Consider the following 25,493-nt stretch of genomic DNA (forward strand, 5'->3'; position numbering starts at 1 on the left):
TAAAAAAAGAAAAGAAAAAGGAGAAAATATAAACTAACGTAAGCGAGAGGTAAACGAAGGGGCGTGGTATTATGACGTCATTTCGACATAGGTGCTCGTTATCGGACAAGTCATCGGTTGTCTTTTAGTTAACGTCGAGAGAGTCGTCGGAGTAGTAGGTACTTGTTAGTGTAGCTAGAATCGTTATATGGTTAGAGACGTTTATTTAACTAGAGTTGAAGTATTTTAAAGAACCGTCTTGTTATAGTGTATAGTAGTGCGTGTTATATGAATTATCATTTAAATGCATATGTAAGTATATAACTATAGAATTCTTCTCGATAGAATATTACTCGAAGATACGTCATATAAATATAAGTATGTTTATCACTTTATTTTTTTTTTCTTCTATATCTTTATATTTTTCTTATTTACAAACGAAGAGGAAAGATACATACATACATACATACATACATACATATATATATATATATACAGACGAAAAGAAAAGATATATATACACATATATATACACACACATATAATATATATATATGTATAAATATATATAAAGAGAGAGAGAGAGAAAGATAGAAAGGAGGAGTAAACAAACAGACAGACAGACAGACAGACAGAGTAATCGAGTTCAACCGAAGCAAATGGCAACACGAAGACAGAAGACTGAACGGAGGCGTCTAATCTCTCTCATCATTCCAGACGATAATACTCAGTGGCAATAATTAAGCGATCTGATAATTATTGCTCTCGCTCGGACGCACTTGGAATTGGCATCGCGGGAGACAATAATCGAGGTAGGTAGTAGCTAACCCGGTACGATTTCGACGATGGTTCTTAATAGTGGCTTAGGGTTGCCAAATTGTTACCGAACGGGAGCAAATTGGACCACCGAGGAAGCATTCATTCGATCCATCCATCTATCGTTTGCTTAGTATCTTCCAAAGTCAACCACCCGTCGTTTAATTCCTTTTATCTTCGTGTATCATTTTTCCAAGAAAAATAACAACGATAACGTTCGACCGTTCGATCTTTCTCGATAAGTTAAAAGTTTGATGCGTGTTGCGTAGAGCATCGTTATATAAACTGAAAAGAGAGACAATTAAATTTAACGATCGTTTCGAGGTAAGAGAAAAGCTTGGCATGCAAGCTCGTAAATTCTTCGATGAAAGAAACTTGCAATATTCTTGTTGTAAAAACGATTATTAGCTCGTGGGTAGAAACTCACACACACGTACACACACATATATATATATATATATATACAAACACACTTACATATACACACACAATATACATCTTTATCGTTTTCTTCTTTTCTTTTTAAATTTTCCTCACCGTAAAAAGAAATGAAGAAAGATAGTTTCATCTTAAGGACAAAGCTTTTAAGTAAGAAAAGATAAAGAAAAAATAAAAAAAAAGAAATAAATACGTTCATGCCGTAACGGTCTCTTCGTTATCTCGTAAGGATCTGAAGAACAACCACTACTAGTAACGAGACGTAGTAAAGAGCAAGAACGCACGAGAAACATGCGATATTCTTTTAACCGCGAGAAGGGGCGTAGGACTTACGAACCCGTCATGTTTCACGTGAAATACAATCGTGGCAATAAATTTCTCTATCGGCGCCTTCATCTTTATTCTCGGGTCCACTTCTGACCGTCCATTATGCTACTCTCCCCTTTCTCTTCGCGGAAAGGTCGTGAGATGTGGTTCTTATCGGTATGCAACTATAAAATGCCAATGCTCTTTCTCTCTCTCTCTTTCTCTTTCTCTTTCTCTCTCATTCTTCTCTTTGTCTCTTTCTATCTTTCTCTATTGGTCTGTCTATCTTTCTTTCTTTCTCTTTTTCTTCTTCTATGTCTTGCGCGAACGATCAACAATTGCTCGAGCAGTCATAAATTCGCAGACGTTAAGAACTGATTATCATCCAACGAATTCCACGTCCCGGAAGAAATCCTTGCTCTCAAACGACCGACAACAATCTAATAGTTTCTCTCTTTTATCTATTTATATCTCTAGTTGTTTCAACATTACGATGCTTCATAACACGAAATGACCGTAATGTAATATTGAAAATGTCATGTTCGTAATGTTCGTTCGTACAAAAACGTCATTGTTTTCTAAATGTCTCGAGTTTCTTCATAAAAATTCTTTTGGAGGGAGAAAGAGAAAAGAGAAAAGAGAAAAAAAAATGAGGGGAACAAGGGAAAAGAGAAGGAAAAAGTAAAGTATGCATTTTAACGAGTGTTTTAATCGAATTACAGTATCGTAAAATCACGTTCGTTAGGTAAATTCAAATATATCCGAAGTACATATATAAACATGTAAAAGAAGGGAAATTTGATTGCTGTTAAAAGAAAAAATACACACAACAAACTTTTTAACGAAGCTACTGAAACGGTGTAACTATGTTCGGTAAAATAAATTCCAAGCAAAGGGAAAATACGCGTCGATGTATAAATCTGTGCCAAAAAAGATATGATATTATTATTATTATTATTATTATCATCGTCATTATTATTATCATTATTATTATTATTACTACTATTATTAAAGCAACGAAGCGAAAAGAGAGAGAGAAAGAGAAAAAAAGAGAACGAAACGATATTCGGCGAATAAATTCGAACGATAAATGAATAATTCATATAAATGTCTAAGCATATGACTTAAAAGAGATTTAGCCTTGTTATTATCATTTTTGCTTTTTTTTTGTTTGTTTTTCATCTCGTTGCAATGGAGATGAGAAAATTATTTAACAGAACGATTCATTTCGTTGATTTCATCGTCTTATTCGAAGAAAAATATATCGCGTATTTAACGTCAACGCGAGGAACCAATGACTGAAGATCGACGAGTGATCTATGATCATTCAGGCATTATAATTTTATGTTGTTCATTACGTCGTCCATCGTATGATCTGTTTGTCACGCTTGCGAACGCGCTCGTACGATTTATTACCGATACAGTAATATCTCTTTCGTATCGTTTACGACGACGTTAAGCTCGCGTTTCGAGGCACGATTGCTCGTAAAACTTTTACGGATGATACGGGCACGATGAACGTTCACTCACGTCACAAAATTTCTCGTGCGATTTAAATCAATCTAATTTCGTTCGACCCAGAAGAAATAATCCTTTCATTCGTGAAAATAACGTGTACGTTACGTTACATAGATGTACGAACGTCGGTCAGATTAAAAATTGTAAACGTTTATGTCGGGTAAAATATTTCGATTAAAACAGTTGGTTACTACCATTGTTTTATAAATAAAAAGGAAAACTTTATTATAGAAGTTTCAATCTTCAAACAATTCATTTGTGTTGTCTGTATATTCTATTGAAAACATTTTACCACTAACAATATACATATATGTATATATACATACATATATAAACATGTATATATATATAACAAAAAAAAAATATATATATATATATTGCTATTCCTATTTACATGTTTCGCTTTTGTTACATTTCAATAAGATAGATATAGAAAGAAGAATGAAAAAGAATGACTTATTTCGATTTTTTTATACGATTTATCCTAGAATAAATCTTTCCTAAATGATGTAACACCAAAATTTGTAAACTCGCTATCTTATGAAAACACAGAGACAGAAATATTTTTAAAAAATTCATTGCCATTATGATTTAGACAGATAAAGATATATATACCATGATTTTTTTCATTAAAAAGTATTCGAAATATCGGATAAAATATTCTCCATAATTATATTATAGAATACAAATTTTTTTTTATTTTTACAAGCTATTGGATTATTACTTATTTCATTATTTTTATTAATTTATTTCTTATTTTTATAAGCTAGTAAAGTGCACAAGGACGGTGAATTAATTCTATCAGTGATTAGATAAAAGAGTTCTTATCTCTTCTTTTTTATTTCTTTTTATTTTTTATTTTATGTATGTATATATATTTCGAGGTGCAAAGGTTTTATACTCTCCTACGAATAACTCACGTGTGCTCGATTAAATCCTCATAATATAAAAGTTCTTTTACTGGTGAGTAATCACCCTTATATAAGTACTTGTTGTAGATAAATCCTTAAAACAGTTCATTTTCTAAAAGGCCTTTTACTTTATTAACATATTTTATATATTAAAATATCAATGACATGCATTACTTAACGATTATTATCATTATTATTCTCTTCCTTTTATGGCTACTATCACTAATCATTATTGTTATCGTTGTCTGTACCTCTTTATCATTATTTTCTTTTTTTTTGTTTTTTATTTTCACGTTAAATTTTCCTCTTGAATTGTTCAGGTGAGACCATGCCAATTGTAATAATTATTTTAATTATTATATATATTCATCATCATCATCATCATCATCATCATCATTATTATCATAATAATGTAAATTGTCATAATCATTTTCTCTCATCACTGTGATGGAGTTTGCTGTTTGCAGAGACCTTAATCAAATATATTCAGTCGTTAGATAATGTTAGACATTTCTGTATTATTCCGGATGTATTTACAGTAACAGCTTTCTGCATCTGATCGTATGCAGATGGGCAGATACGTGATAAGCGTAAGTCAGCATGCTAGTTCGTTGAAATAACTTTAGTAGTTGATACAATGATACAATGATCGAGGTGAGTTTTATTATATTTACTTGCCATTGTGTTATAATTTCTATTGAGAGATTTGTTAACTAAATCTCTACATGAGATTGTGAATGATGATGATGATGATGATGATGATGATATGATTCTAATAATGTAATATCTAATAATGCAGATTTATTGCTTTGAATCGTTTTATTTCTAAATTATTATTTTCTAATATATTCTAATATAATTTTCTCTACATTACTACTTAGTACAGTTTATTATTAATATTTTTGTTTTATTTGTATTATTATTTTTATTCATTGTAATTATTAATTTTAGTTTGTTTCTTTTAATTTTATGTTATTATTATTTTAATTCGTTTAAGTTATTGTTAATTAATTAATTAATTTAAGTTTAAAAAAGTATTTAAAGAAATAGAAAAGGACAGAGCGAATTTTTTTAATTTTTTGACGGTAATTCGTTCCTTTTACAATTTCTTTTTTATGACTTAATCTCAATTAAATTTTCTTTTTTATATTTTTAATTTATAAAATCTTCACAGTTCGACTATGTTCATTTCTTCATTGAAATTTTTTTTTTTTTCTTTTATTATCTTTTTAAGAGATATACGTACAATATGTCCGTGCATTCGCATTTCATCTATTCATTTTTGTTCGTTTCATTATACATATTTCGAGGATTAATACGTTTGAATCTACAATAATTATCGACAAATAAAGTATATTTCAAATATTTTTGAACAAGTTTTGAATAAGTAAGTTTATGTAGTCTTTATAAAAAAAAAAAAACATCAAACGTAGCTTTATCTACTTTTACTATAACAACTTATCAATTAAAAACTGTCGATATCAAATTCATGTTATCCAAGAATTGTATTTCTCTTCACCGTGTTTATTCTTTGATGTTTGATTCTTCTTTGACATTTTATTTTTTTGCATTGATAGAACTTTTATTTTTATACATTGATAGAAATTATGATCGTTAGAAGATTCAAGATTGAACGTATAATGTGTACAGAAATATGACTGAGAAAGAAAAAGAAGAAAAATAAGAAAGCGAGAGAAAGAAAGAGAAAAATATATACATACTTTTCTTCAATGTTTAAAAGCGAACATTGTTAGATGATTTACTTATGTATATATACATACATACTTTCAAATACAAGGTTACTTAAGCGCTTATGTATAGTCTTTATTACTAACAAAATGCTTGAAGAAAATAAAGTTTTTATTATATTTGATAAAGTTCCGAAGAAGAAAGGCACTCTTTCAGCACTGCACGAGAAATGTAAAACGTGAACCGAAAAAAGAGCGAGAGCATTGTGAATTGATCATTACGAAGTTATTGTGAGTTACGTGGTACGACGAAGAAATATAAAGTATAAAGTTCAGAAAATATATTTGTATCGCGTATATACTTATAAAGAAAACTTGTATTCCCTTCAAATTTATATTTCCATTTTCGGTACTCCTCACTTCCCGTTCTATCAAAATATTTGTTTTATTAAATCAAAATTTCTAACATCATAATATCGTTGTTTTACGTTTGAAGATATGAATAATGCGATGAAAAGGATACAATGTTAAAATGATTGAGAAGGGTTAGAGAGTATTTAGATGAATCAAGGTTGATCTACGACAACGTTAAATCGTTAATATCTTTATGATCTTAGCATTTCCAAGTTGAATGATAAAGTGTATGGGGTTTATATCCACCGGTGAAAAATAGTCGAATAGAAATGCCGTTGACGGAATTTTCGTTGAGTGTGGTAAAGGAGAAGTTGGCGCCGGCGCCGTCAAATTCTGAAAATATCTTTCGTTCTTGGCAAAGCTCGCGCCCTCGAGACTTACCACGATGCCTAAGAAGAAGAAGAAGAAGAAGAAGATTGAATGTGTAAGAAGAAGAAGAAAAAGAAGGATATCAAGATTAAGAAAGAAAAAGAATAAGAAAGAAAGTAAGAAAGAGAAATATAAAAAGAGAAAGAAAAAGAGAGACAAGGAATGAGAGAGAGGGCTAAGAAAGAGAAACATAAAACGAAAGAAAGAAAGAGAAGAAAAAGAGAAAGAAGTAGTGAGAAGAGGGTGGTAGGAAATCTGATTGCCAATACATTCCATAGCCTCGCGAATTTCAAACCAATTTCCTCGGTCTATTGCCAATCACAAAGAGCCCGAAATTCCTCGCTGTCGGCGGAACGAAATACTTCCCGCGGTTCCTTTCACTGAGGCACCGTTGTGCCGCTAGATTTTACTCCCTCGAGCCGTCCAGCGGGAACAGCATCGGCACTCGAGCAAGAAGTACCTATGTACGTATATATATATATCTATATATATAAGTATATATATATATATAAACTCACAACATACATACTTACGTAAATACATATATACGTACGTACATATATATATATATATATATATATATATATATATATATATATAGAGAGAGAGAGAGAGAGAGAGAGAGAATACAGAGATAGAGTAGAAGCAGGTTCTCGAGCTGGACCAATGTCGGCTTCTTAGCCTGCGGCATCTTCTTCTCGCTAGCGTACAGCCACCCGCCGTGGACCATCCGTCGAGCGCGAGAGCGTGCTGCTGCTACCCTCCGGTCATTATTATTTATACCGCTGTGAATCGTTCGCACGCTCACCCTATCCGACGACACAATTTTTTATTCTTTTTCTCTCTCTCTCTCTCTCTCTTTTTTCCTCCTATTTTCTCTCTCTCTCTCTCTTTCTCTCTCTTTTTGTCTCTCTCTCTCTCTCGTTTTTAATGCAAAAAATGTGAGCGAGCAAACCCCCAGGCAAATTCGCTTTATATACATACACTTACTCCCATTTGTTACGCACACGTATATGTATTTTTAGTTTCTTTTTCTACTTTTCCTTTTTTTTTCTTTCTTTTTGCTTCTTTTTTCACTCTTTGTTCTTTTCCTTTTTTCTTCCCCTCTTTTTTCCCTTTTTCTTTTTTTTTTTCCTCTCTCTGTTATTTTTATTCGTCCCCATTCGACAAAAATTCGGAAGAGAAGCGGGGAAAAAAAGGGGCCAGTGGACACGGTGGATGTAAAGTCGATGATAGGATTCGAACGTACGTGTAGGTAACTCTACGTACATATGAATCTATGTTTGTAGTATTTTCGTTGCAGAAGAAAGCAAGCCGAGTTACAAACCGGCTTATTTCGTACTTGTCCAGCGATGAATAGTTCATCGAATACACTCGTTACTTGTGTGAGAGCATCGGTGAAGGTAGGATTAAATTCTCGTAATTGGCATTTAATCGATCGTACCTCGAAGGAAGTTAACGATTCTATGCTCGGAATTGGGAATGGACTATATGGCTTAAGTTATTGAATGAAATAGCATCGAGTTATATTGACTCGAGACTACTTGAATGAAACTCTTGCTTCTAATTTAACGAATGATAAAAGATTTAACGTCTTTTCTTCGTTTTGCTTTCTTCTCTCTCTCTCTCTCTCTCTTTTTCTTCTTTCTTTTCTCATTCCAAGTTTGTTTCAACTCTTCGACAAATAAAACAATAATAATAAAAAAAAAAAAAAGAAACGTCGTGTAATCGTATAGACGCTTTTACGTTATCCTTTTTTTCAGCATGATTAATCAATCGATCAATTTTCGTTATTTTCACGCGTCAAACTTTTTCTTTATCCAACCGAATAAGAAAGGCCTCAACGAAATAAGTAATATATGAAACAGGGAAGAAGCATGGGCAGGTGGTGCTCCGAATTTTTCTGTTAGAAAACACTTTCCATTATTCATGAAAGCTACGAAGTCATTTTCTGTATCGGTCTTCCTTCTTCCGTATCCTTCGAATCTATGACGACGACGACATACGTCGCCATAGAGAGTTTTATCCCTTCCGAAGCGGAATGTGTCAGCGCTATCGTCTAAACAAAATTGATTTTAAAATCGCTCATTTCGATCTTGCTTTAATATATGATATTTTCGATTTCTTTTCGTCTATCTCTCCGTTTCCCTTTCCGAGGCCTATTAATCTTCTCCTTCTTTTCACCCATTGAAAAAAAAAGAAAAGAAAAGAAAAGGAAAAAAAAAAGTGGAAATTTTCCTTTCATACTTTCGTCCTATCTTTTTTGAATATCGAAAAGTTCGGAAGATATATCGCGTGTAACGAAAATGAATGATAATACCAAGAGAAATAATGACGGATATATACATATATACTTATATTTATAATAGTCATTAATTCTGAAGTAAGCACGTAATCGAACGATGACGTAAGAAAAATACGATTTATAATTTATGGGATTTATAATTGATGGGAGTGTTTTTTTATCGAAGGGAAATGATAAAACTAATTATCCTTTGTTTTTCGATATTTTATTTTTCAATTCCATAAATAATCGTCGTGAATTAAAGATAGCAGCTCGATTGTCCCGACGGTTGACGGATTAATCGCAAGTTTCGTATTAAATGAGACGAGAAACGGCAGCTGGCTGCTTCGCCGATTTCATTTTCTTAACTTTCCTTTGTGCGAAAAAGGAGAGAGAAGGGAGGATAGATATTTTATCGGTGGGTTCATCGTTCGACATAATTCGCAATTAGGGACGTTATCTTTTCTAGATTCCTTGGTTCTTTCAATAAACTCGTATATTACAAGTAAACGTTAGATTACACGTTTTAAGTAAGCCGTAACGTTATGACGTTAGTTTGGACTATTAAAACCGTATGAACGAGTTATTAACCTTCTCGTCGGTAGTAGTTCGTCGAAAATTATTAATAGCGATGCAACGGAAGAGAACATCGAAAGGTTCATTATCTGCGTACAACTTACATCGTTATTAGCATATTACATATTTGAGATCATCTCGTTCGTTGTTTATATATGTTATGCTTGTATTTTCCCAGAACAATAGAATGATATATGATAAAAAGAGAAAATGAGTATAATAACGCGATATAACGTTATGTAGTTCGATAAGAGTAAGTTCATCGGTATTAATAGAAATTAGTAGGATTAGTAGGATTCAACTCTGACTGATTATTTTTTTAATAATTAATTTACGTATTAATTTGGCTTATAATCGATATATGCAAGATTTTAATAATCTGCTGTTTTCTTTTTTTTATCGTTTATTTTTGTATATTTTTTGTTATCGTTATGCATATGGAAATACAGATTCATTCATATTTCACGATTGATTCAATGTTTCAATCCGCGATAAAAATCTATGCGAATGGCTTAAATAAGCTGAAAACTCATGAGTTCAAGTCGTATGCTTATAAATAAATCATTTATTTTGCTCGAAGTTCTGTTGTTGATCATTCGATAGAAATCAACGTGTGGATAGAATTATTTATGAAAAATTTAATGTGATATCGTTTTGAAAAGAAATATGTAGGTATAACGTGCCATTCTATATAATTCTGTAGGTTAGAACGATAGAAAGAAACTGTCCTCTTTAAGCTCAATTCACTTTAGGCTTTAGGCTTTACATAGAACGGTATATGACCTACATATATATTATATATATTTACACACACACACACACACACGTATATATAAATGTATATAAAAATTCGAAGAATGAAATCAGCAACGATTTCGTGATTCTCACAAAAACGAACGTACTTTCGCTCGAACGAATTCGGTTTCACACAGAAATTATAATATTGTTGGCCCATATAAATCCTTTGAAAAATCGACGAATAAAAAATAGTTACGCGTGATTTAAATCAGATAAACGTAGACCTGTATAAGGATAAATCAATAAATCTAGATAAATTTACATTCGCAAATTTTCCATGCAAATAAATATACAATCGTTGATAAAACTACCGAGTGTTTCGTTTCTATTAAAGTAAATAAAAAAAAAAAAAAAAGAAAAAGAAAAAGAGAAGATAGAAAAAGAAAAAAAGAAAAACACTTAGGTGAATGAATCGAAAGGAAAGATGGTAGATACTTGTCAGTCAACATTTATAAATTCTACAAAGAAAAATATTTTTTTGAATGAACAAAACGAAACGGAATTCATTGATCACGAAAATAGATCATCTTCTAAATCTTAAAACTTTCTTTCGCCAATCGTAGCTTCAGATCAACGAGATATCACTCATAAAAAAAAAAGAACATCCCTCTTTACTAAATTTCTGTTAAGTTAACAAAAAAAGAAAGAAAAAAGGAAAAGAGATAGAAAGCACAAGCCGTAGTATAGATTTCATCGAATTACCTGCGCTAATGCTTAAGAACGAAAGGAAATTGAAAAAGATAGAGGAGACGAGAGAAATGGTTATCTCGTTCATCTGCAGAAGACGAACGCAACCGAAGGCTGAACCAAGCTACCTGTGCTTCCCTTCGAAGAGGATTACTCGCGCATTTTTGGTCCTCTCGTTCTCGATATATCTCGTTACGTCTTTCCTCTCTGACAGAAAAAGAAATAGAACGGACAAAGGGACCCGATCGGTTCTCGATTGTCGTAGTAAGGAAAAATTTAATACGCTTTGCGAGAACACATTTTCCTCCATTTCTCCATCTTTCCCTAAGAAATCTCTCGACTTATATCGTTCAGATGGAAAACGTTTCCTAAGTTGTTGCTTAAATCGCATGAGACGTCTATTATTGCTCGTTCCAGCTTAGAAAATCTTGAACAGTCGAGGTAAGACCTCCTATCGATTCTGAACTTTGTCCTCTGCGATGTCGTTATTAGGTCGTTTTGTCGAACATTAGTAGATCTAAGTCTAGGGACGGCCTAAACTAGAAAAAAAATGAAAGAAGGAAAGAGAAGGGATGATGGGACGAACGGGACGAAAGGGACGGATGGGACGGACGAGATTAACGACGCGTTACGTGTTTCAACACATAGATATATACAGACATTCGACGTATATACACAGACAGACGTACAAATGGCTAAGTGGGTGGAACTCGGGCGTCAATGGCTATTCGAGTCCCTTAAGCTTCCCCCTTTCTGTACCTTTCTTCAAGCGTCTTCCGGTTTAGCCAACCCTCTTCCGTTTCGATCTTGTTCTATTCTAGTGTACTTTAGCGATACTGGATACTTCAAATCGATCGTTTCGTTAGGTTATTTCTTTTGCTCGAAGCTGAAAATATTTACTAATTTTTCATTACTTTTCTTCGTTATTTATAATTCTTAAATAGTAGCAAGATGTGAAAAAGTATTAATTTTGATTAATCTATTTTCTGCTGAATACTTATATTCGTAGGTACGTACGTGTGTCAATAAAAATTGATCATTATTATTACAATTCTTTTGTAAAATAAAAATCTTTATCGTATTATGTCGAGAATGCATTCTATGAAACTGTACAAGAGCAAAGCATTATTATTTGATGAATACCAGAAAGTAATAGATACTATATACTAGATTTGACATTCTATTAAAAAAAAAAAAAAAAAAAGAAAGAAGAAAAAGACTCGTGCGTTTCAAGAATTTTGGAAAAATTCTCTTTGTGTCTCTGTTATAGAAGTAAATTAACAGGAATAACATTTCTATTGTAACATTTTTTTAATTAACAATTTTTTTATAATATAACATTTCGATTCATGACGATAATAAAAATAAAATCTATCTAATATAATGATAATACTAAAGATTAAAAAAAGAAAAAGAAAAGGAGATCATACAAATGTCGAAATATAATTAATTTGTATCTACGCCATCATACAAAAATATTTAACATGTTAAACATTTGATTCCTCGAAAACATTTTCTACAAAATAGAATATCATAAAGAACAAATGATCCAATCATTTTTCAAATGTACACAATCAATCAAATGTTACAAATATTACAACATTAAACAAGAGTATTTATTTATATTACTCCCATTATACCACTACATCATTGAAATAATCAAACTGAAAGAAATGAAATAAACAAAAGCGAAAAGAAAGAAAGAAAGAAAAGAAAAACAATTTAAACGAAATTGATCGTGTTTAAAAATCGATCAAAGTTTAAAAATCGGAAATAACCGAGGTATAGAAGAGAGATTTATTTCGATTAATATTGAAATAAATTTATAATGACTCGAGTATTCTTTGATCGTGCCGGCTCTGAGCGTCATAGCAGTCGGCAAAAAAACAAAAAATCACTGTTGGCCAGAAGCCGCAGAAACCGTGGTAGCGTCCATCGTTTCCTCTTCTTTTACGACGAACCCAAAATAACCGCGAACCGCAACACCAGAGAAGACGCCGACGATGACGACGACGTCAACGATGTCTGCCGATGCGCGTGAGCACGAGCGCGCATATACTAGACCGTAATTGCATTTGTAAAATTTATGTAGTATTACCTTCGCGTTTTTTTACTCCCTTCTTATCTTCTATTTCTCTTTCTGTGCTTTAATTTGGATCATCGAGTCTCCTTCGTTCTTTTTCTTTTCTTTCTTTTTTTTTTTTTTGTTTCAATGTTGCGTGAAACTCGTCGAATGAGTTTCGACACAGTCGCGACTGTGTGGTTATTATTATTTCTAATTTCGAGGATAGGCATCCTTGCTTACGTGAACATAATTACGTTAAAACGTTCACAAAAGTTGATTTTAATGTTCTACTCGTTCTCTTTCTCTTTCTCTCGTTTGAGTTTTCAAATACTTTTTCAAGTTCTCATTAATCTTTTAGATCTGTTTACGTCTTCATTTTTCGAATCTCATTTCTACTTTTTTCTCTTTTTCTCTTCTTCTTTTCAATTGATTATCAGGAACTTTGAACTATTTCTATTGTACCGAAATAACAAGAAAGATAGAAAGAGAGGAAACAAAGAAAGATAGAAAGATAAAAAGAGACATAGTTTGTTACTCAATCCATCTTTTATTTCCTTATCACATTGCTTATTATCTCGTAATGGAGGGTAAGGAAAGAAGAAGAAAAAAAAAGAATCTTGGTATATTATTTTGCTCACGTTTCTTTGCATGCTTATCCGAGTAACAAAGAGTCTAGGATGGAAGCTTTATGATCATTGGCAATTTCTTGCTGAGCCTATGTAAGAATTCCATCTAGTATCATGTTAGAACATACATATATATTATATACATATATATATATATAAAATATATATGTGTATATGTACATATATATGTATATAATATAAATATAGATACATACATGTATACATACATATATACATATATATATGTGTGTGTGTATATATATACTACAGGATATAACTACATACATAGATGAAAGTAAGCTTTTCGTGTCGTTAGTTTTACGATCTCGTCTTTATCGTTGAAGGTGTGCTCTAAGCGGACGCATGCGAGTGAGAAAACGCATTTTTCCTCGTTCTTGTTCACCTTCTTTACTAGGTAAGGGTGTTCGTGAAAGTGATAGGCAGGGTTGCGGAAGAATCGCAGGGTGGATACACGTCCGTAGAACTATCGTTCGAAGTTTCAGGACTAATCGACGATTACATTTTACGAGGGTTTTCTCATATTTTTACGAGCATCCTTGCCTACCTTAAAATTGTTCTTTCCTCTTAATATCCACCTATCTTTCTCTTTCTATTTTTATTCTCTAGTCGCTAATATTTATAAAACAAGAAGAAATTCTTATCGTTTACCATCGACTCTACACATGACATTTTGAAACGTTATTTCGATCGAAATAAATTTCATTATTTCCAAATATTCTTTTATATTTAGTATGAATATATCATAACATCGATTTAACATAGTATGTTAAATCGATACAATCTTTAAAGGATGTCGTCTTAAATTTGTCAATTATACATATTTTCAATTTTCTCGAAATTATCTTTATAATCTTTTTCTTTGTATCTTATATATCCATATCACTTATTTTATATAAGTTCTTATATGATATTTATTTATATATTTATTTATATATACATATATACATTCACATATTATATGTATATGTATACATTTATATATTTATATATTTATATATATATATATATTAAATAAAAATATCAAAACATATTTAAAGATCGAATTGACAGTCGACGCACGCATATTATCCCTGGTCAATTTAATCGCTGTCAATGTTCGCATGACGTTATATTTCATTAAGCTTCGGTCAGAGCGGTCACAGGACAAGGATTACAGAATAGACAGACGCACAGACAGAGAGACAGAGAAACAGAGAGTGAAAAAGAAAGATACACAAGTCCCTAGGCGCACATCTCTCTATCGCACAAGAGCAACGTCGAAAAAGCGATGGCAACTCGACGATGATGCTCGTCTGGACCACTTCTTCTTTCGAATCTACGTTCCCTTGGGAACGCACAACTACGTGCGATGACTCAACCCTCGAGAAATATTCTCTATTGGCATTCATCGACGATACTATCTCTATCTCTATCTTTCTCTTTCTTTCTCAGGAGTATTGTGACTGCAACGATATATGAATATCATTACCCTTCACGTTTTATGGTTTGGCGGACTGACGCCATGACGGATCGATTGGCCTCGCTCTCGCATGTGTTCTCTTTCTCTCTTTCTATCTTTCTATCTTTCTCTCTCTCTCTCTCTCTCTCTCTCTCTCTGTCTTTCTCTTTCTCCCCTCTCTCGGCACGTGCGCTTCATAAAGTTTCACGCCGACGCGTTTGCTCGAAAGCCCGCGGGGGATTTTGCCTCTGTTTTTCTTTTTCTTTCTTTTCACTCTTTCTCTCTTTCTTTTTTTCTATCTCTTTCTTTCTCTCTTTCGATCCGTACTCTCTTGGTGCGTTTGGCCCGCGTGCCAAAGAGATATACGAATTTTTCCCTTTTTTTTTTGTGTGTCATCCTTTTTTGTTTTCTTTTTCTTTTTCTTTTCTATTCGTCTCCGTTCATTCATTCGCTCTAATCTACAGGTTAATTTTAATAAAATCGATGCACGCGTGCGTTCGGGACAAGTACGTATCGTCGCGTATGTGTGTGTGTCGAGAGTTCAAATGAATTTGATTTTCCATAGACTCTCTACTTTATATTTAAGATAACAGAAATCGGAGATACGATCATTGGTTCGAATTAAACGTTGAGATATAGATGGAGAAATATACTGAAGTAAAAAGGACGTGGTATTGTTCGGTGTTAAGGGGTGGGAAGAGAATAAAGCATGACGAGATTCTCGATAATCGACGGACAAACTCGATTACGAAGGAAATCTGTGCACAAGTAGGGAGATCGAGCGTTTTCTTTTCGTCGAGTGTATGTCGTTGATCGATGAGCTACGAGCGAGATAGGGTGTTTCATCCCCTTCTTCTTTCTTACTCTCTCACTCACTCATTCTCTCTCTCTCTCTCTCTCTCTCTCTCTTTCTTTCTCTAATATATCTCTCTCTCTTTCTCTTCCTTTCTTTCGTTTCTTTTCTTTATTTCGCGGAATACAACGGAAGGGTCCTGTCGAGCGTGAAAATAAGAAGTTAATGACCTTGCAACACCGGGGAATTATCCGTTATACCGAGGGTTTCGATTCTGCATCGTCGGGGATATTTTCTATCCACGCCCTGTAACGCGATCCATTTAAAGAAAGAGAAAGAGAGAGACAGAGAGAGAGAGAGAGAGAAGGTAGGGTTGGTCGAAGGGCCAGCAATCTATATTCCTGTTTTAATTTCGAGAACATCCCTAACAAAACCTAGCTACAAACTTTTTCTCCTTCTTATTTTTACTGTAATGATCTCTGCGAGTAAAAAGGTTCGTTTTAATGAGCGATCATAAATATGTGATCATAATTATAAAAATTATGTGATCATAAATATGACCACGTCTTTACGCAATTAATATTAGATCTAACGAAAATAGTAGTTAATAATGAAGATAATAGTTAATATCCGCGTCTATCGATTTGAGTTAAAAAGAATTTATAATAAATAGTGATAAATTCTATGAACGATACGAATAATACTGTTTGTTATTATCACGTGGGAATATATATATGGAATTTTGTTTTAATTGTCGAACTTGTTGATTTAATTTAAAGAGGGACAATGTTGTTTAAGATGTTGCGTTTCATTCTTGAATTTAGATTTTCATTACGACTTGCAATTCCCTTGACGACTCTCTACAATTAGTTATCAAAAAAGAAAAGAAGCAACTCAAAATGTTTACAGAGAAAGACAGAGAGAAGGTAGGGTTAGTCGAATCTATATTCCTGTTTTAATATCGAGAACATCCCTAACAAAACTTAGCTACAAATTTTTGTTTCTTCTTTTTTTTTACCGTAATGATCTCTGTTAGTAAAAGCGTTCACTTTAATGAACGATTATAAATATATGTGACCATGTTTTCATACAATTAATATTACATCTAACGAAGAAAATAATAGTTAACATCCGCGTCCATCGATTTGAGTTTAAAAGAATTTATAATAAATAGTGATAAATTCTATGAACGATACGAATAATACTGTTTGTTATTATCACGTGGGAATATATATATGGAATTTTGTTTTAATTGTCGAACTTGTTGATTTAATTTAAAGAGAGACAATGTTGTTTAAGATGTTGCGTTTCATTCTTGAATTTAGATTTTCATTACGACTTGCAATTCCCTTGACGACTCTCTACAATTAGTTATCAAAAAAGAAAAGAAGCAACTCAAAATGTTTACAGAGAAAGACAGAGAGAAGGTAGGGTTAGTCGAATCTATATTCCTGTTTTAATATCGAGAACATCCCTAACAAAACTTAGCTACAAATTTTTGTTTCTTCTTCCTTTTTTACCATAATGATCTCTGTTAGTAAAAACGTTCACTTTAATGAACGATTATAAATATATGTGACCATGTTTTCATACAATTAATATTACATCTAACGAAGAAAATAATAGTTAACATCCGCGTCCATCGATTTGAGTTTAAAAGAATTTATAATAAATAGTGATAAATTCTATGAACGATACGAATAATACTGTTTGTTATTATCACGTGGGAATATATATATGGAATTTTGTTTTTATCGTCGAACTTGTTGATTTAATTTAAAGAGAGACAATGTTGTTTAAGATGTTGCGTTTCATTCTTGAATTTAGATTTTCATTACGACTTGCAATTCCCTTGACGACTCTTTACAATTAGTTATCAAAAAAGAAAAGAAGCAACTCAAAATGTTTACAGAGAAAGACAGAGAGAAGGTAGGGTTAGTCGAATCTATATTCCTGTTTTAATATCGAGAACATCCCTAACAAAACTTAGCTACAAATTTTTGTTTCTTCTTCCTTTTTTACCATAATGATCTCTGTTAGTAAAAACGTTCACTTTAATGAACGATTATAAATATATGTGACCATGTTTTCATACAATTAATATTACATCTAACGAAGAAAATAATAGTTAACATCTGCGTCCATCGATTTGAGTTTAAAAGAATTTATAATAAATAGTGATAAATTCTATGAACGATACGAATAATACTGTTTGTTATTATCACGTGGGAATATATATATGGAATTTTGTTTTTATCGTCGAACTTGTTGATTTAATTTAAAGAGAGACAATGTTGTTTAAGATGTTGCGTTTCATTCTTGAATTTAGATTTTCATTACGACTTGCAATTCCCTTGACGACTCTCTACAATTAGTTATCAAAAAAGAAAAGAAGCAACTCAAAATGTTTACAGAGAAAGACAGAGAGAAGGTAGGGTTAGTCGAATCTATATTCCTGTTTTAATATCGAGAACATCCCTAACAAAACTTAGCTACAAATTTTTGTTTCTTCTTTTTTTTTACCGTAATGATCTCTGTTAGTAAAAGCGTTCACTTTAATGAACGATTATAAATATATGTGACCATGTTTTCATACAATTAATATTACATCTAACGAAGAAAATAATAGTTAACATCCGCGTCCATCGATTTGAGTTTAAAAGAATTTATAATAAATAGTGATAAATTCTATGAACGATACGAATAATACTGTTTGTTATTATCACGTGGGAATATATATATGGAATTTTGTTTTTATCGTCGAACTTGTTGATTTAATTTAAAGAGAGACAATGTTGTTTAAGATGTTGCGTTTCATTCTTGAATTTAGATTTTCATTACGACTTGCAATTCCCTTGACGACTCTCTACAATTAGTTATCAAAAAGAAAAGAGAGGAGAAACTCGAAACTGTTACAGAGAGAGAGACAGAGAGAATGAGAGAGAGAAAGACAGAGAGAGAGAGAGAGAGAGAGAGAGAGAGAGAGAGAGAGAGAGAGAGAGATCGGATAAAGTCGCCACGCGTTCCGATTGCTTTCATGTCGAATTTGAGGGACTTTCGCGGCTTTCCTTGGGGGCAGAGGTCGATGTCGATCCCAAAGGCTTTCGGACCAGCGATATTTCGAAAGGGGATGGATGGGGTAATTCCGAACCGCCCCGAAAGGGAAACTCTAACCTTATTCGTTAAACGAGTCTTGTATGTGTTCAGAGAAATAGAAGGAAAATGAGACCCAAATGAAAGGATAGAAATAAAATTATCGAATGAAATGTCGACGCAGCATCGAACTAATAATATTAAACTATAAAACTATTTCGAAACAAATACGAGAAAGAAAGAAAGAAAGAAAGAAAAACGAAGCAAAAACAGAGATATATAGAAATAATTTTCAATTCAAAAAAATAATTCAGGATCAATAAGAATTCGATTTTCTTAGGTTGATTAATGGAACTGGGCCATCATAATGTTGTTTCTGCCAACGTTACGAACTTTCCGGTATGTACAACATACATAGGTATGTTCGTTTCTATATCTACTCGAACATACGTGCTAGCACGTAGGTTACACGAAACAGACAGAAGGGGGTAGACAAAGGGAGGAGGGGGTGGATGTGCACGTAGGTGGGCTTCGCGTATGAAGCTGGTGGGTTCAGTTCCGGATTGCAGATACCTATAGTGAAGAAGGAGATAGAGAAAGAGAGAGAAAGAGAGAGAAAGAGAGAGAGAGAGAGAGAGAGAGAGAGAGAGAGAGAGGGAGAGAAGGGTTGGTTGGCAGCTGGTGCAGAGATAACAATACCCGCGGTGCTCGTATAGCAGTCAAGAGAGAGCGTACTTCGTGTTATGTGTATATACGCACGTTCTGAAATCTCGAGCTGCCCTCCGGCCGTTCGTGAGCTCTCGCGTTGCTCCTATTAATCGTTCCTCCTCCACCTTCATCTCCTACTCTTTCTCTCCTCTCTCCTCTAACTCCCACTCGGTTGAGCACGTACATTCTTTCTTTTATCTTTTCCAGCCTTACTCTTGTATTTTTCTATATTCTTTCTTTTTCGTTCCAGAATGACCAAAAGAGAAAGAGAATGTGTAAGTTTGTGTGTGTGAGAAAGAGAGAGAGAGAGAGAGAGAGTAGTTGGAATTATATCGAAGCGATATACTTGTTCGAATCGTGTATTCTCCTTCCTTTTTCCAGAGCCCTTTCAGTTCTTATTTTGCGCGCTTTTTCTCTTTCTCTTTGTCTCTCTCTCTCTCTCTCTCTCTCTCTCTCTCTCTCCTTTTTCCTCTTTCTTTGTCGTTCTTTATTTCGCTCACAATAGGCACACGGTATTACCTGGTTACCCGGTTTTATCGAAATTTTCTCCGATCCAGGAAGAATAACTCCGAACGTTGTGAATTTAAAGAAGAATTTTATAATACGTTGGTATATCGATATATTGTTCGAGATGGAATAAAGGAAAATAGAGCGCAACGTTTGTACTTATTGTTAACTGAGAAATTTCGACGAATAATTTTCTTTTATTTGACTTTTCTCGATTCAACGAGTACACCATGGATAAAGAGAATTTGAGTTTTCGAATTTGAGAAGGGTTGTGGTGGAGGAAATAGATGATGAAGAAAGAGAAAGAGAGAGAGAGAGAGAGAGAGAGAGAGAGAGAAAGAGAGACAGAGAGAGAGAGAGAGAGAGAGAGAGGATATAGAGGAATGAGATAGATAGATATAGCGAGGCAAGCTTTCATCGAAACGCTTGACTTTAGAAACGCGTCGTCACGGAACCACGGCAGTATCGACGGTGATCGATAATCCTACAGACTTCTATCTACCTACCTACCTACCTACCTACCTACCTACCTACCTACCTACCTACCTATCTATCTATCTATCCGTCCACCTATTCGCTCATCTATCTATGCAATTATCTCTACGATAGGAGTCATCAAAGCCCCGTGGTTGGCAAACCATCTCTATTCGTGGTGCGCCAGTGTGGTCGCCGACCACGACAAATATCGTTGCACGGAAACGTATAGTCAGTTCTCCTCCCCCTCCCCCTCACCCCTCCTCCTCTTCATCCTCATCCTCCTCCTCCTCCTCCTCTTCCTCTTCCTCTTCTACCTCTAGTCTTCTCTTGCGAATCAACTCATCCTCCTTTTCGTTCTCCTCCAACCATTACTACCATCACTACCATCACCACCATCACCACCACCACCACCATCACCACCATCACCACCACCACACTATCGTCGCCGCCCACAAAATGCTGGCCGAGGACGGCTGCTTAATAAATAACGTTGGAAGGAGCGATGCCCTATGAATTATTCAACCGAGCGCGTCGTGAGACTTCGTCGACGATATTATTCACCGATCTACCGTTCTTCTCTTATTCTTATTCTTCTTATTTTTATTCTTATTCTTATTCTTATTCTTATTCTTATTCTTATTCTTACTCGTCCTCCTTCTACCTCTCCTCCTTCTCCATCTGATCCTTTTGTTTATCGAAAAGCCAGAAACGGATCCAGCGGCGATGACACGCTTACCTCGTACAAGAGAATCTATAGTAGATCTTGAGAAAAGCAAAGGATTCTCACTACGTTACGGTAACGAACGAACGTAATTCGAATCCTGCTGGAAGCTCGTTAATTTTCAGAGCGTTCATAAATATTAATTAACTTTGCTGCTACCAATTCCTCTCGGCGTCGATTAATTCGAGTTCTCTCTGATGTTTTCTTTTCGGAGAAACTCACGGGAAAAGAGGCACCTGCAGAGTGGCTCTCTAGTTGCCTTACCGAGAGAGATGGAAGAAGAGAAAGAGAAAGAAAGAGAGAGAGAGAAAGGGTGGAAAGAAGGAGATAGAGAGAGAAAGATAGTCTCTTTTTCTTGGTTGAAACTTACGCGAAGAAGTAGTAGCGTGCGAAAGCTCGTTCTTAAGATTTCTCTTCCGAAAGAGGACGATCGAAAACTCTTTCAGTCGGCGTGTCAAGAGTACGACTAAACGTGCGATCGATCGAACAAGAAAAGATTTAATAGTATACTCTCTTTCTCTCTCTCTCTTTTTCTTTTTCTTTTCCTTTTTCTCTTTTTCTTCATCTCCTTTTCAAATACTTACAAGCTCATGTACGTACGTAAACACGTAGGTACCTACGTACGTACACACACACATATATTATATATATATATATAACGGCAAAGTGTATTTCAAGTCAGAATTCGAGTTATGAATTTATCTCTGACATATCTGGGCCAGTATAAATACAACAAAGTGATATGATTATCCGGAGCGTCTATCTAGCTGTCAATTCGATCACGAGATGGATTGGATCGAGTTAGCCGCATTATCCTCTTTCCTTCTTCGACGTGCAAACTTCGAACTTCGTCTATCTCTCTCTCTCTTTTTCTCTCTTTTTCTCTCTCTCTCTTTCTCTCTTTTATGTAATGGTCTTGTTTATTCCCTGACAAATTTTTTATATTTTAAACGTGTTAAATACTCGGTTTGTATACGTGTTTTTCTCTATATGCGCGCGTGTGTGTATGTGTGTATGTGTGCTATATATATCTGTGTATATTTATTCACATTGTAAATCGACGAATTTAAATGACGGGCTAAACTATTTGTCTGTTTTGAATTTTTCAATACTTCTTTTTTCCTTTCTCTTCCACTCTCCCTTTCTCTCTTTCTTTTTTATTTCCACAGCGTACACCATAAAAATTGAAAAATCTTATTGTTTTTATCTATGTAGATCGTGTATACTATGGTTTTCATTTTTTCTATCTATGAATATCCTTGAATATGTTGAACAAAAGCGTATTCTGCTCCGTGAAATAGTGTTTTCAATGAGCGTACGTGATTTTTTTCGAAAATATTCATTTTCCGGAAATATCCTTGAACAATGGCGTTTTATCTTTTACGTTTTATTTTCTACTTTTCTACGAGCTACGTATATATATATATATATATATATATGGACCATTTATTTTGAAAGTGTTGTAAGTCTACTTCTTTAAAAATGAAATATCACGTAATTTATGATTAATTTAGTGTAAACTTTTTATTTATAACTAATTAATATTTAATATCTTCAAAAATACCAATGCTTTGTTCTATTTGAAATTGACCAATAAAATAAATTGCATAGCGATAGATTATGAAAGTCTAATTTCCATAGACATAGGTGACGAGATTATTATATTAAATTTAACGATATATAAATATAATTAAAATGTACTACACCTATTTTATTTCTTGTTATCATTTATAAATAAAATTGAATTAATACAAAATATATTTTAAGTGATATTTAATTTCTCATAATCTAAATTAAATAATTTTTTACAATCGACAAATTATGAAAATAGTCTAAGTCCATTTACAGCTCGTAAATATATATTATTTTAGTTAAATTCGCTTAAAAAAAAAATGTATATAATCAAATCACATATCGATAAGTTAATAGAAACATTGCCAGACTTGACATAATAAATCTCTATTTTTGAATTGACTAACATGCTAACTTTTTTCTCGAAACACAAAAAATGGACTTGAACCATTTTCAAAATAAACGTTCCATATACACACGTACATACATATGTATGCAACTACCATATACATATATACATATGTATGCAATCTAAAAATACCATATATCTCTATTCATATATCCTTCTAATTCTCGAATTAAAACTAAAAGGACGTATCGAAGGAGCCGATCCACCCCTTCCTACCCTTTCCCCTCGATGGATTTTCAATATCCTCGTGAATCAAGTTTGAGAATCGTTTGGTTTTTGGTTGAACGAGCAAAGACCGCAAAACTTTGGAAAACTGGCATCGAATCGCCGTGCGACGCGACGCGTCTCTCGGTTTCGTCTCTCTCGCTTCGAAGAAGAACGTGGAAACGGCAAAAACGATAACGACAAACGAAGTCTAGAACGTGGAACTTTCTGCCATGCGAATTCAAACGTGAAATTCATTCGTGAACGCAGACATTGAGCGCGGTTTTCAATCGGCGAGTATCCATCAATCATCGAACCTTTTCGTTTTTCCTTTTCTGTTTTCTCTCTCTCTCTCTCTCTCTGTTTCTCTCTTTCTCTCTGTTTGTCTGTATGTCTATCTCTCTTTCTCTTTCTCTTTCTCTCTCTCTCTCTCTCTCTCTCTCTCTCATTCTTTATCTCCATATCTGAGTTGCCTTCATCACTGGATCACCATCATTCTCTCTTCATTTCTCTTTTCTTTCTATCATTCGTTTAAAATTCGCGCGAAAACGAGTTCAATAGTTTTCGTCCTATTTATAAACGATTGTCTCATTCTTCTTTTGATTGTTTTGTTTTTTTTTGTAGTTTTATTATTATTATTGTAGTTTTACAATTTGTATTGTTTTAGGAACAATTAGCGAACCTCGATGCGTTTCTTTCATAATGGCGGACTTGTACGATAAAGCACGTCGCTTGAGAACAAATAGGAAATATTTTTATTATATTTTTGATAGAGATGAAATGAAAAGAAATAGAAGAATTAATAAATTAGATGATTAAAATATGATGTAGGACAAATGAGATTTTTCTGATCTATGGATTCGTTTCGTTTTATTCGTGAAAATTATTTTTTAATGCTTCAACATAATTGTTAATACAAAAGACTTCTAACGCGTTCGTAATCTTTTTATAACTATTATGTTATTTTTTGTCAAATTTAAATAAAATATTGTTTGAAATTTTGTTTTAATTTTCTTTATGTTTCGACAGAAAACTATACTTAGCTATTTAAGTATTAAGTAGCGAAGTCTTACTAAAAAAAAAAAAGAAAAGAAAAGAAAATTTTCGACATACTTAAGAAACATTGAAGATCAATTGGAAATCGTCAAATGATTTAAATTAATCTAATTAAACGTTAGATAAGTAAAATATAAAATTTATAAAATACATAAAATTCTAACCCTCTCTCATCAATTACATCGATAAACATTGATAATATAAAACTGAAAATATATTTGTGTTTTACGATTTCTCTGTAACTATAATTCAGCTCTGTTTCAGCTATGTTAACAGATTGATAATCATATAGTACATAATTCCATCAATAAAACGATATTCAATAACAAATAATAAAATGCAAGAAATAAACGAGAAGAGTATATTATAATCCACGAAAGACGAATGTAACATTGCTCTTTCATTTTAACTTCCATCAATTTGAATAATTTACGATGTTTCAGAGATAGAAGAACAAAAGAAAAAAGAAAAGAAAAGAAAAGAAATGAGATGAAAAGAAAGAAACAAGAAACAGAAATGAAAAACAAAAAAAAAACAAAAAGAAAATAAATAAATAAAACAGTGAGAAAAAAAAGTTTATATTTTATTCTCGTCGGCTCTCGGAGGAATCGTACACCGAGATCCTACATTATACATTTTTGTGTGTAAGTTTACGCATGAAAGATAAAAAGAGAGAACGGGTAAAATGATTTTACACTTCTCCGTGAGTCGCGTTTCCATCTAGAGAGCGTATAAATACGTTTCCACGAATTGTTTTCTCTCACTCTCGAACAGCGTAAAACGTATCTCTCGTTTACATCGAGAGACTGTTCTCTGCACTACATGTGTGTGTATGTATGATACGTATGGAATTTCCTTTATAGTCATCTCTAATTTAATAATGTTTTCAACCGAACGATAAACGACTTAGATATCATAAAACAAGCTGTGACCGAATACTGTTTCTAATTATTCCTATCTCTTCGTATTTCCTTCTTTTCGGACGGTTAACGAAGAACGTCCCTGGCAATTACGTGCAA

The 25,493-nt window shown here is 33.3% G+C and overlaps 1 protein-coding gene and 1 long non-coding RNA gene across 13 annotated transcripts in view; one reads left to right on the top strand and one right to left on the bottom strand.

The window, feature by feature from the left end:
- The window catches only part of LOC127062385 (teneurin-m), a 682,969-nt gene that overhangs the window by 115,620 nt on the left and 541,856 nt on the right, over nucleotides 1-25,493 (bottom strand). The gene's annotated exons all lie outside the window — the stretch shown is intronic.
- Nucleotides 1-25,493, top strand: part of LOC127062393 (uncharacterized) — a 27,395-nt gene continuing 1,902 nt past the window's right edge. Inside the window, exons 1-2 of the long non-coding RNA XR_007781127.1 lie at nucleotides 1-291; nucleotides 697-791. This is a non-coding gene — a long non-coding RNA (uncharacterized LOC127062393). The remainder of the gene's footprint in view (nucleotides 292-696; nucleotides 792-25,493) is intronic.

Source organism: Vespula vulgaris, chromosome 3 (assembly GCF_905475345.1).
Source record: "Vespula vulgaris chromosome 3, iyVesVulg1.1, whole genome shotgun sequence".
In the NCBI taxonomy this organism is placed as follows: Eukaryota; Metazoa; Arthropoda; class Insecta; order Hymenoptera; family Vespidae; genus Vespula; species Vespula vulgaris.